The sequence below is a fragment of the Pseudophryne corroboree genome, chromosome 5, assembly GCF_028390025.1.
Source record: "Pseudophryne corroboree isolate aPseCor3 chromosome 5, aPseCor3.hap2, whole genome shotgun sequence".
NCBI lineage: Eukaryota > Metazoa > Chordata > Amphibia > Anura > Myobatrachidae > Pseudophryne > Pseudophryne corroboree.
Window position 1 is genome coordinate 465,920,445 of NC_086448.1, and position 9,013 is coordinate 465,929,457.

Genomic DNA, 9,013 nt, shown 5'->3' on the forward strand with positions numbered 1-9,013 from the left:
CCAGCAACTGATATTTACTGGGAAGGGTAAGTGCTCTGCGGATCACACCCACACGTTCCAGTAAATAGAGGTTCAGGTTGCAAGGGCCCTGGGTTAAGGCAGCGTGTGGGCATATTGGTCGACGTGGGCGAGTGTGTGAAGGTACTCGGTAAACTTTCACCGTCGGCTTACCCCGGACAACTTGGTTTTTGTAAGGGTTCGCTGAAGACCCTGATTTGACGGTCAGAGGTAGTGAAAGCAACACCTGCAAAGATGGGGGCCAGTTGTTCAGGTAGGGGGGATGAACCCTGGTTCAGGTTGATTTAGTAAACCGGCCCATAAGGTCGGCAAGGTATATAACATGTGATACAGACCAGGAGGTCTGAAATGGATCACACACAGAGGTTTTCAATGAATGGGAAAGAATGACTGTGCATGACAGGGAAAAGTCCCCAAGAGTAGGCAGTTTTAGTCCTGAGGTGTTACAAAATTTAAAGAAAAGGATATGTCTAATAACAGAAAAAAGAATAGAGGTAATGGTGGCACTGGCAGGCCTGTGTGTGTGTGCACCCTGGGATTAGCTGCCACCTGGTAAGGAGGTAGCCAGCCTCCTCAAGAACAAAACAATTATGGAAAATTGGGTTGGGGTTTTGGAATCCGCACTGGTTCAGATTGTAATTAAGTGATAGCAGTTTGTAAGCAAATTTTTATCTGCCGTAGGAGGCAGAGATCATATTAGTAACCAACATAAAACTACCAGTTCGCCTGACTGGCTTTTGTGGGTAGTATAGGGTTGGCGGTGCTCCCGGACATAAGTTCAGAACAAACTTTGTAGGGTTTTTTTTGCAAAGAAGCAAAAAAGGGGACTGTTTAGATGTCTTTCTGGGGCACACTTTTGATAAATTAGTTTGTAATGAAGATGGAATGATGTGAAATGGAATTATAAAGATAAAACATAACTTTTATTACATATCAGACGATAAAAAAGGGGGGAGAGACAAACAAATTAGATAAATGATGCTGTATATATCAGCAAGGTAAATAAAAAAAGTATTAAATCACAATGTGACGATATGTGACTCTCTTAATGTAAAGTAGGTGGCAGAAGGTTTGTCCGCACACCCACTGGAAATAAGCGAGTATTGATGTTTGAATTGAATCAGAGCGAAAATTTTTAGGTAAATCCTGTATTCTCTATGGATTTATGAATTTTTATACTTGAGTATATTCATATGAGAGAAACAGGAAGAACCGGCTTTAACGACTCCGGACTCCTTCTAGTAGGTAACACAGATATTAGTGCTGCAAAGACCAATAGCAGTAGGAATACTGGTGAGTGAAAAATATACACGGAATGTGTGTTCCTTGATACTACAGTACCCAGTATTCCCAGAGGGTCACCCTTTCTGGTACTGACCAGGCCCAATGCTGCTTAGCTTCCAAGATCAGACGAGATCGGGCATATCCAGCATGGTATGACTGTAGATAGTCAAGTATATACCTATCTGCGTATGGGGAAACCAATTGCTTAATAGGTTTGGGCTGGTCTGGAAAGGTATAAAGAAAATTGAACCCAGTTACTAAAAAGTATCTAGGCACTGTGTCCCAATAATTTGGGTGAAAGAAGATGTGACCGAGTGCAAGGGGAATATTCACATATGTATAGTATCAAAATGAAGCATAGGGCAGCCGGTATCCTGATGTTGACACTGGTGCCGAGTGTATTAATGTTGTCGGGTATCAAATTATTTGCCCAAAATGTAGCATTCAAAATACAACCATATTGGTAGTGGGATTTTGTAAGAAACCATGAAAAAAACACACACATGAAGCAAGAGTCCTCAAGGAGGGCAAAACAAATTCTGCATGCTCACTGTTTCCCACAATTTAGTTGTGGTGATATCTGTTGAATATGTGAAAGTTTCCCTACTAATAGAGCAAAAAGGTATACATATAAATATATGCACATCCAAATATATCAGTCTGAAAATAACAAGGTAGATATAAATATCTGCATAATCCAAATAGAAATGCTAGGTAAATTGTTGTTTTAGTAATTGAAAAGATCCGTCAGTCTGAATTTAGACAGATTCAAAATAAATCAATTGCTAAATGCTTCGCAGAAATACTATGTGTTACCACATGAAAAGCATAATGATACCCATAAAGTCCAGCACACAAGCACAAAACCACAGTATGATCATTAATAAATTTGCAAGGAAAAATTATTTTACATACATAAGACCATATTTGTCATAATTTATACAGTGCAGATTATATGTATAGACCTTCTGTGGATTTGTTCAGATTCTCCAAAGCACTATCCTGACTTGGCTATTTGAAGAGAGGGTTAAAAGGATGATACACGCATTGCCATCTGATTGATGGTCTCTCTAAATGGTTAAATACCTGTTCTGTATAGGGGAAATCTGGAGAGACAGCCAACAATTGCTGTTTAGGTCAGGGCTTGTTGCTATGGCAGCCTATCCTGTCCGTGCCATGTGCACGGAGCGGAGAATGCTCATCCCCTGTGAGTTAGAAAAACACAGAGGGATGAGGTGCCTGTAGGAGAGCCTGCCACAAACTAATGGGGGTGGTGTGTGGTACTTGCAGTGTGCTGTGGAGGAGTCCGCCCGCCGGAGCTCCGTGACGGAGATCCCGGAAGTCGAGCGCCGGACCGGAAGTGACGCACGTTTCGCTGGGAGGAGCTTGTTCACCTGATCGTCTGATCAGTGAGCCCTCCAGGCATGCCTTATGACTAATGCTTGAGCCAATCATGTTGTAGCGGGGCGTGGTCAGCAAATGCTGGTATCATTATGTGAGGAATACCCTTGGGAATGTGATTGACAGGTCCGGTGACCAATGAGTGATAGAAGCCGGGGATCATTAAAAAACGAATCACTTTTAAGCTGGATTGAACGAATCATACTATATAACAGTCTAGATATGAGAATGATGGGGATTATCTGTCTTGTTAGAAACCTGCTTATCTAAATTAAGCTAAAAGAACACTGATATTAGAAATGAATGATTGCATGTAATTGTGACAGAACCTGCCAGTCTGTTTGACGTGATTGGCAGGTGCTGTGACAGAATGGGTGGAAGATACCGGGGAAATGTGAATGACAGAATGGGGACCAATGGCTGGGGATGTCAGGGATAAAATAATATATAAAAATTATTAATAATAATAATAATAATAATAATATTATTGGTGATAATGTTGAGGAAAAAATGATAATAATAATAATAATAAATGTTATGAATTAGATGTAAATGAAAATAATATGAGCATAAATAAAATAATGATGAATGGTGAAAATAATAATATGAATAATAATTCAAATATTAATGCAAAAAATTATATATACTGAGATATGTCTAAAAAATATAAAGGTAAATATACGAATGATAGCAATAAACAGTCACTGGGATAATTGTGATATACGAGTAATCAATTACTATAATGGTGGATGGGAAATGTGATGGTGTGAAAAGAAATAAGAAACCTGTGGGAAGGGACTGTTGCAGAAAAGGAAGTAAGCGAAGGGGGGAAAAAGAAGGATTGGAATGTGTTTGGAGATGTGGATGTAATATTGTGGAAAAGTGATTTGAGGTGTTGATGTGTGTTGTTGGGTGACTAAGTGCAATGGTTGGCATGAGAGAACCTGGCAGAGGACCTGTAGGGGAAAAGTGCTGTGGTGTGTCATGAAAGGGAAAGTGGGGACTGGTGGGGTGGTGGAATTGGATGATTTGAAAGTGAAGAGGTGTTAAATGTTGGTAAGATTGGAGAAAATGAAAAAATGTGTGGTAATGCTGGATTGAAAGGAGGTGAAGAATGGTTGGGTGAAGGGGTTGAAGATGGGGGAAAAAGGAGAAGAAGGGGGAGAGAGGGAAGAAAGAAGGAAGAGGGGAAAGGATAGGAGAAAGGGAGTTATGGGGGGAAGGAAAATGATTAAGACCTGGGGGGGGGGGAGAGAAGGGGAAGAAGAATAGAGGGGAGAGAGAGGTGGGACTGGAGGTGGTGATGGGGAAAGGTGTGGTGATTGGAGTGACAAAAGGTGCTAATCAATGGTGCTAACTTGAAAGTGATAGGTGATTGTGATAAACTGTGAAATAGTGCGTGAGAGTGGGGAAAGGGGGGGGAAAGGGGGGGGGAGAAAAAGGGGGGGAAAGGGAAGGGGGGGGGAGGGGAGGGGGAGGAGAGAGGGAAGGTGAGAACTGGGGAGGGGGGGAAAAGGGGGGATGGTTTATTGGGAAGGAGTGGATGGAGGGGGAAGGGTAGGAGAGAAAGAGGGGGAGGGAGGAAGGGGGGGGGGGAGGGGGAAAGGGAGAAAGGTAGTTGTGCTATTGATTACCTGTCCTTATTTAAATTATTCAAGAAAAATGCTGTAGTTGATGTATTCATTAAGACCATTAGGGGCTACTGTTCCAAGTTTGAATGTCCACTCACTTTCTTTCTTCAGTAGGGCTCTTGTTATGTTGCCGCCCCTGATGCCCAATTTAATCTGTTGAAGGCCAAAAACTTTAAGATCTTTGGGTGAGCCTGCATGATGTTGCAGAAAGTGTTTTGCCACTGTGGACAATTGTTTAAATTTTTGTTGATCTGTTCTAGCGTTTCTGACAGACCCGATATGCTCTAGAGCCCTTTGTTTGAGCATGCGGGTAGTCATACCCACATATTTTTTGTCACAAGGGCAAGTGAGACAATAGACAATGTTGGTACTTTTTCAATTAAAGTAATTCAAAATTTGTATATTGTTGTTGAATTTGTCAACTACGTCTGAGGTTCTGGAGATATGGGAGCAGGCCTTGCATTCTCCACAAGGGTAAGTGCCTGAGATGATTGGATTGCTCGCCGGTTTTGATGTATAGTGACTCTGGACCAACTGATCTGCCAGATTGGGCGAGCGTTTCCAGCTCATGTCGATCGTATCATTGAGTCTCGTTGCTAAGTCACTATCTGATAGTAGTGCCGGCCAGTGTTGTTGGAGGATCCCTTTAATGTCTCTCCATTCCTCACAAAATGTACCTACAAATCTAAGAAGTTTGTCTTCTTTATCCGGGGACTTTTGATGAAAAATTAGTGACTCTCTCTGAATCTCTTGAACAGATTGTTTGGATCTTTTGATAAGTCTTGAACTGTATCCCCGTTCCTTGAGTCTCTTGGTAAGGTCTTTGCATCTTTCGAGATAGACTTCTTTGCTTGAACAGTTCCTTTTTAGTCGAAGGAATTCCCCTTTGGGAATGTTTTGAATAGTTGGCGGAAAGTGAGAGCTTTGATGGTGCAGGAGAATCCTTCGTCTCAACAAGGGACCCCCTCATCCTCTGAAGTGGAACTATCCAGCTCTGAAGATCTCGAGGAATTCAACACAGACCGGAGGAATTACTCCTCCACAAGAACATTACAATCTTCATCAGCCCATTTTTTAGACCAAACCAGTCGGACTCGGGGACGATCAAAACAAGGAAAAGAAAAACCCGAAGAAGTAAGAAGAAGAGGAAGAGGAAGATGGGGTTCCCCATCACCCAATCGATACCCCATACGGAGGAACCGAAAACAATATTAAAATCAGATCGCCTGCAAATAATAAATCTCTCCACCCACACTCTTTCTCACATGCACAAAGAGGTCCTGGAGAAAGGGCTTACATTTTCACCAACAAAAAAATTTGACAGATTTCAGTGGCAGACAGATCTTAACCTCTTTGGACGCAAACTTTTACTCACCAAGTTTTATGCTAATCAGGAACGTCACAAAGAAAACGAAACAACCCTCTCTACAACAGGCCTTGGATCCTTAGAAGAAATAGAAGCACTCAATAGCTTGGAAGAATTACGTGGAGCAGCAGAAACCCAGACAACTCACACCCAAAGACAGATCTGTAGAAAAAAATCTACCTTTTTTCCCAATGAAACTATCTGTCCAGAAGTAAGAATATTTATCAACCTGGTCTCTAAAGATCTAGATAAATTATACATAAGAAGAAGAAAGCTCAGAACTACAGGAAACTTGTCCCCTCAGGCCAGACATGCCATTAAAGAAATAAAAGCTTGGCAGGACATAGTAATCAAACAGTCGGACAAAGGGGGCAATGTGGTCCTTTGGCCCAAAGAGCTGTATGAAAAAGAGGCGAAAAGACAACTTAACAATACAACCTGTTACAGTAAAAGCCTCTTTGACCCCACGGACAATCTTACAATAAAATATATGAGGATCATCGAAGAAGCAAGACATCTAGGCACCATCACACAAGCAGAGTTTGACTACCTCAAAATCCAGAACCCCAGAGTACCTACTTTTTATTTACTACCAAAGGTCCATAAAAAATTACAAAAACCACCAGGACGTCCCATTGTTTCTGGGAATGGGGGACTACTTGAGAAAGCCTGCACCTTTTTAGAAATCCATTTGAAAGAATATGTAACTAATTTACCTTCCTATACCCGTGATACAACGGATGTTTTGAGAAAAATCGAAAACATATTTTTGGAGGACACACATCTGTTGGTAAGCCTGGATGTAGAAGCTCTTTATACAAGCATTGATCATGACTTGGGTCTCAAAGCGGTCAGATATTTCTTACAGAGGAATGGCTTGGACGACTTTCACGAATTTCTCTTAACTCTTCTTGATTTCACCTTACGTAAAAATTATTTCACATTTAACAATCTCTTCTACACCCAGGAAAGGGGGACAGCTATGGGGGCGGCTTGTGCCCCCACCTATGCCAACCTTTTCCTGGGTTGGTGGGAGCATGAAGTCGTCTTTCATGAAGACCAAGACCATTTCACTCAACATATCATTCTCTGGACACGATATATTGACGATATTCTCATGATTTGGGAAGGGTCACAAGAAGAACTGTCACAATTCCTAGCATTTCTAAACAACAACAACCTAAATCTCAGATTCACTTGCGAACAAAGCAGGGAAAGCATTTCTTTCCTAGACCTGAGGATCTATAGGGGAAGTGACAATTTACTAGCCACAGAATTATACAGGAAGAAAACTGCCACTAATACTCTCCTGCACCATCAAAGCTCTCACTTTCCGCCAACTATTCAAAACATTCCCAAAGGGGAATTCCTTCGACTAAAAAGGAACTGTTCAAGCAAAGAAGTCTATCTCGAAAGATGCAAAGACCTTACCAAGAGACTCAAGGAACGGGGATACAGTTCAAGACTTATCAAAAGATCCAAACAATCTGTTCAAGAGATTCCGAGAGAGTCACTAATTTTTCATCAAAAGTCCCCGGATAAAGAAGACAAACTTCTTAGATTTGTAGGTACATTTTGTGAGGAATGGAGAGACATTAAAGGGATCCTCCAACAACACTGGCCGGTACTACTATCAGATAGTGACTTAGCAACGAGACTCAATGATACGATCGACATGAGCTGGAAACGCTCGCCCAATCTGGCAGATCAGTTGGTCCAGAGTCACTATACATCAAAACCGGCGAGCAATCCAATCATCTCAGGCACTTACCCTTGTGGAGAATGCAAGGCCTGCTCCCATATCTCCAGAACCTCAGAGGTAGTTGACAAATTCAACAACAATATACAAATTTTGAATTACTTTAATTGCAAAAGTACCAACATTGTCTATTGTCTCACTTGCCCTTGTGACAAAAAATATGTGGGTATGACTACCCGCATGCTCAAACAAAGGGCTCTAGAGCATATCGGGTCTGTCAGAAACGCTAGAACAGATCAACAAAAAATTAAACAATTGTCCACAGTGGCAAAACACTTTCTGCAACATCATGCAGGCTCACCCAAAGATCTTAAAGTTTTTGGCCTTCAACAGATTAAATTGGGCATCAGGGGCGGCAACATAACAAGAGCCCTACTGAAGAAAGAAAGTGAGTGGACATTCAAACTTGGAACAGTAGCCCCTAATGGTCTTAATGAATACATCAACTACAGCATTTTTCTTGAATAATTTAAATAAGGACAGGTAATCAATAGCACAACTACCTTTCTCCCTTTAACCCCTCCCCCCCTTCCTCCCTCCCCCTCTTTCTCTCCTACCCTTCCCCCTCCATCCACTCCTTCCCAATAAACAATCCCCCCTTTCCCCCCCCCCCCAGTTCTCACCTTCCCTCTCTCCTCCCCCTCCCCCCCCCCCTTTTCCCTTTCCCCCCCTTTTTCTCCCCCCCCCTTTTTTTTCCCCCCCTTTCCCCACGTCAGGATAGTGCTTTGGAGAATCTGAACAAATCCACAGAAGGTCTATACATATAATCTGCACTGTATAAATTATGACAAATATGGTCTTATGTATGTAAAATAATTTTTCCTTGCAAATTTATTAATGATCATACTGTGGTTTTGTGCTTGTGTGCTGGACTTTATGGGTATCATTATGCTTTTCATGTGGTAACACATAGTATTTCTGCGAAGCATTTAGCAATTGATTTATTTTGAATCTGTCTAAATTCAGACTGACGAATCTTTTCAATTACTAGAACAACAATTTACCTAGCATTTCTATTTGGATTATGCAGATATTTATATCTACCTTGTTATTTTCAGACTGATATATTTGGATGTGCATATATTTATATGTATACCTTTTTGCTCTATTAGTAGGGAAACTTTCACATATTCAACAGATATCACCACAACTAAATTGTGGGAAACAGTGAGCATGCAGAATTTGTTTTGCCCTCCTTGAGGACTCTTGCTTCATGTGTGTGTTTTTTTCATGGTTTCTTACAAAATCCCACTACCAATATGGTTGTATTTTGAATGCTACATTTTGGGCAAATAATTTGATACCCGACAACATTAATACACTCGGCACCAGTGTCAACATCAGGATACCGGCTGCCCTATGCTTCATTTTGATACTATACATATGTGAATATTCCCCTTGCACTCGGTCACATCTTCTTTCACCCAAATTATTGGGACACAGTGCCTAGATACTTTTTAGTAACTGGGTTCAATTTTCTTTATACCTTTCCAGACCAGCCCAAACCTATTAAGCAATTGGTTTCCCCATACGCAGATAGGTATATACTTGACT

General features: G+C 41.3%; 1 pseudogene; it reads right to left on the minus strand.

Moving 5' to 3' along the window:
- Positions 1-1,347: 1,347 nt before the first annotated feature.
- LOC134930574 (5S ribosomal RNA) lies at positions 1,348-1,466 on the minus strand (annotated as a pseudogene).
- Between the last annotated feature and the right edge of the window lie 7,547 nt (positions 1,467-9,013).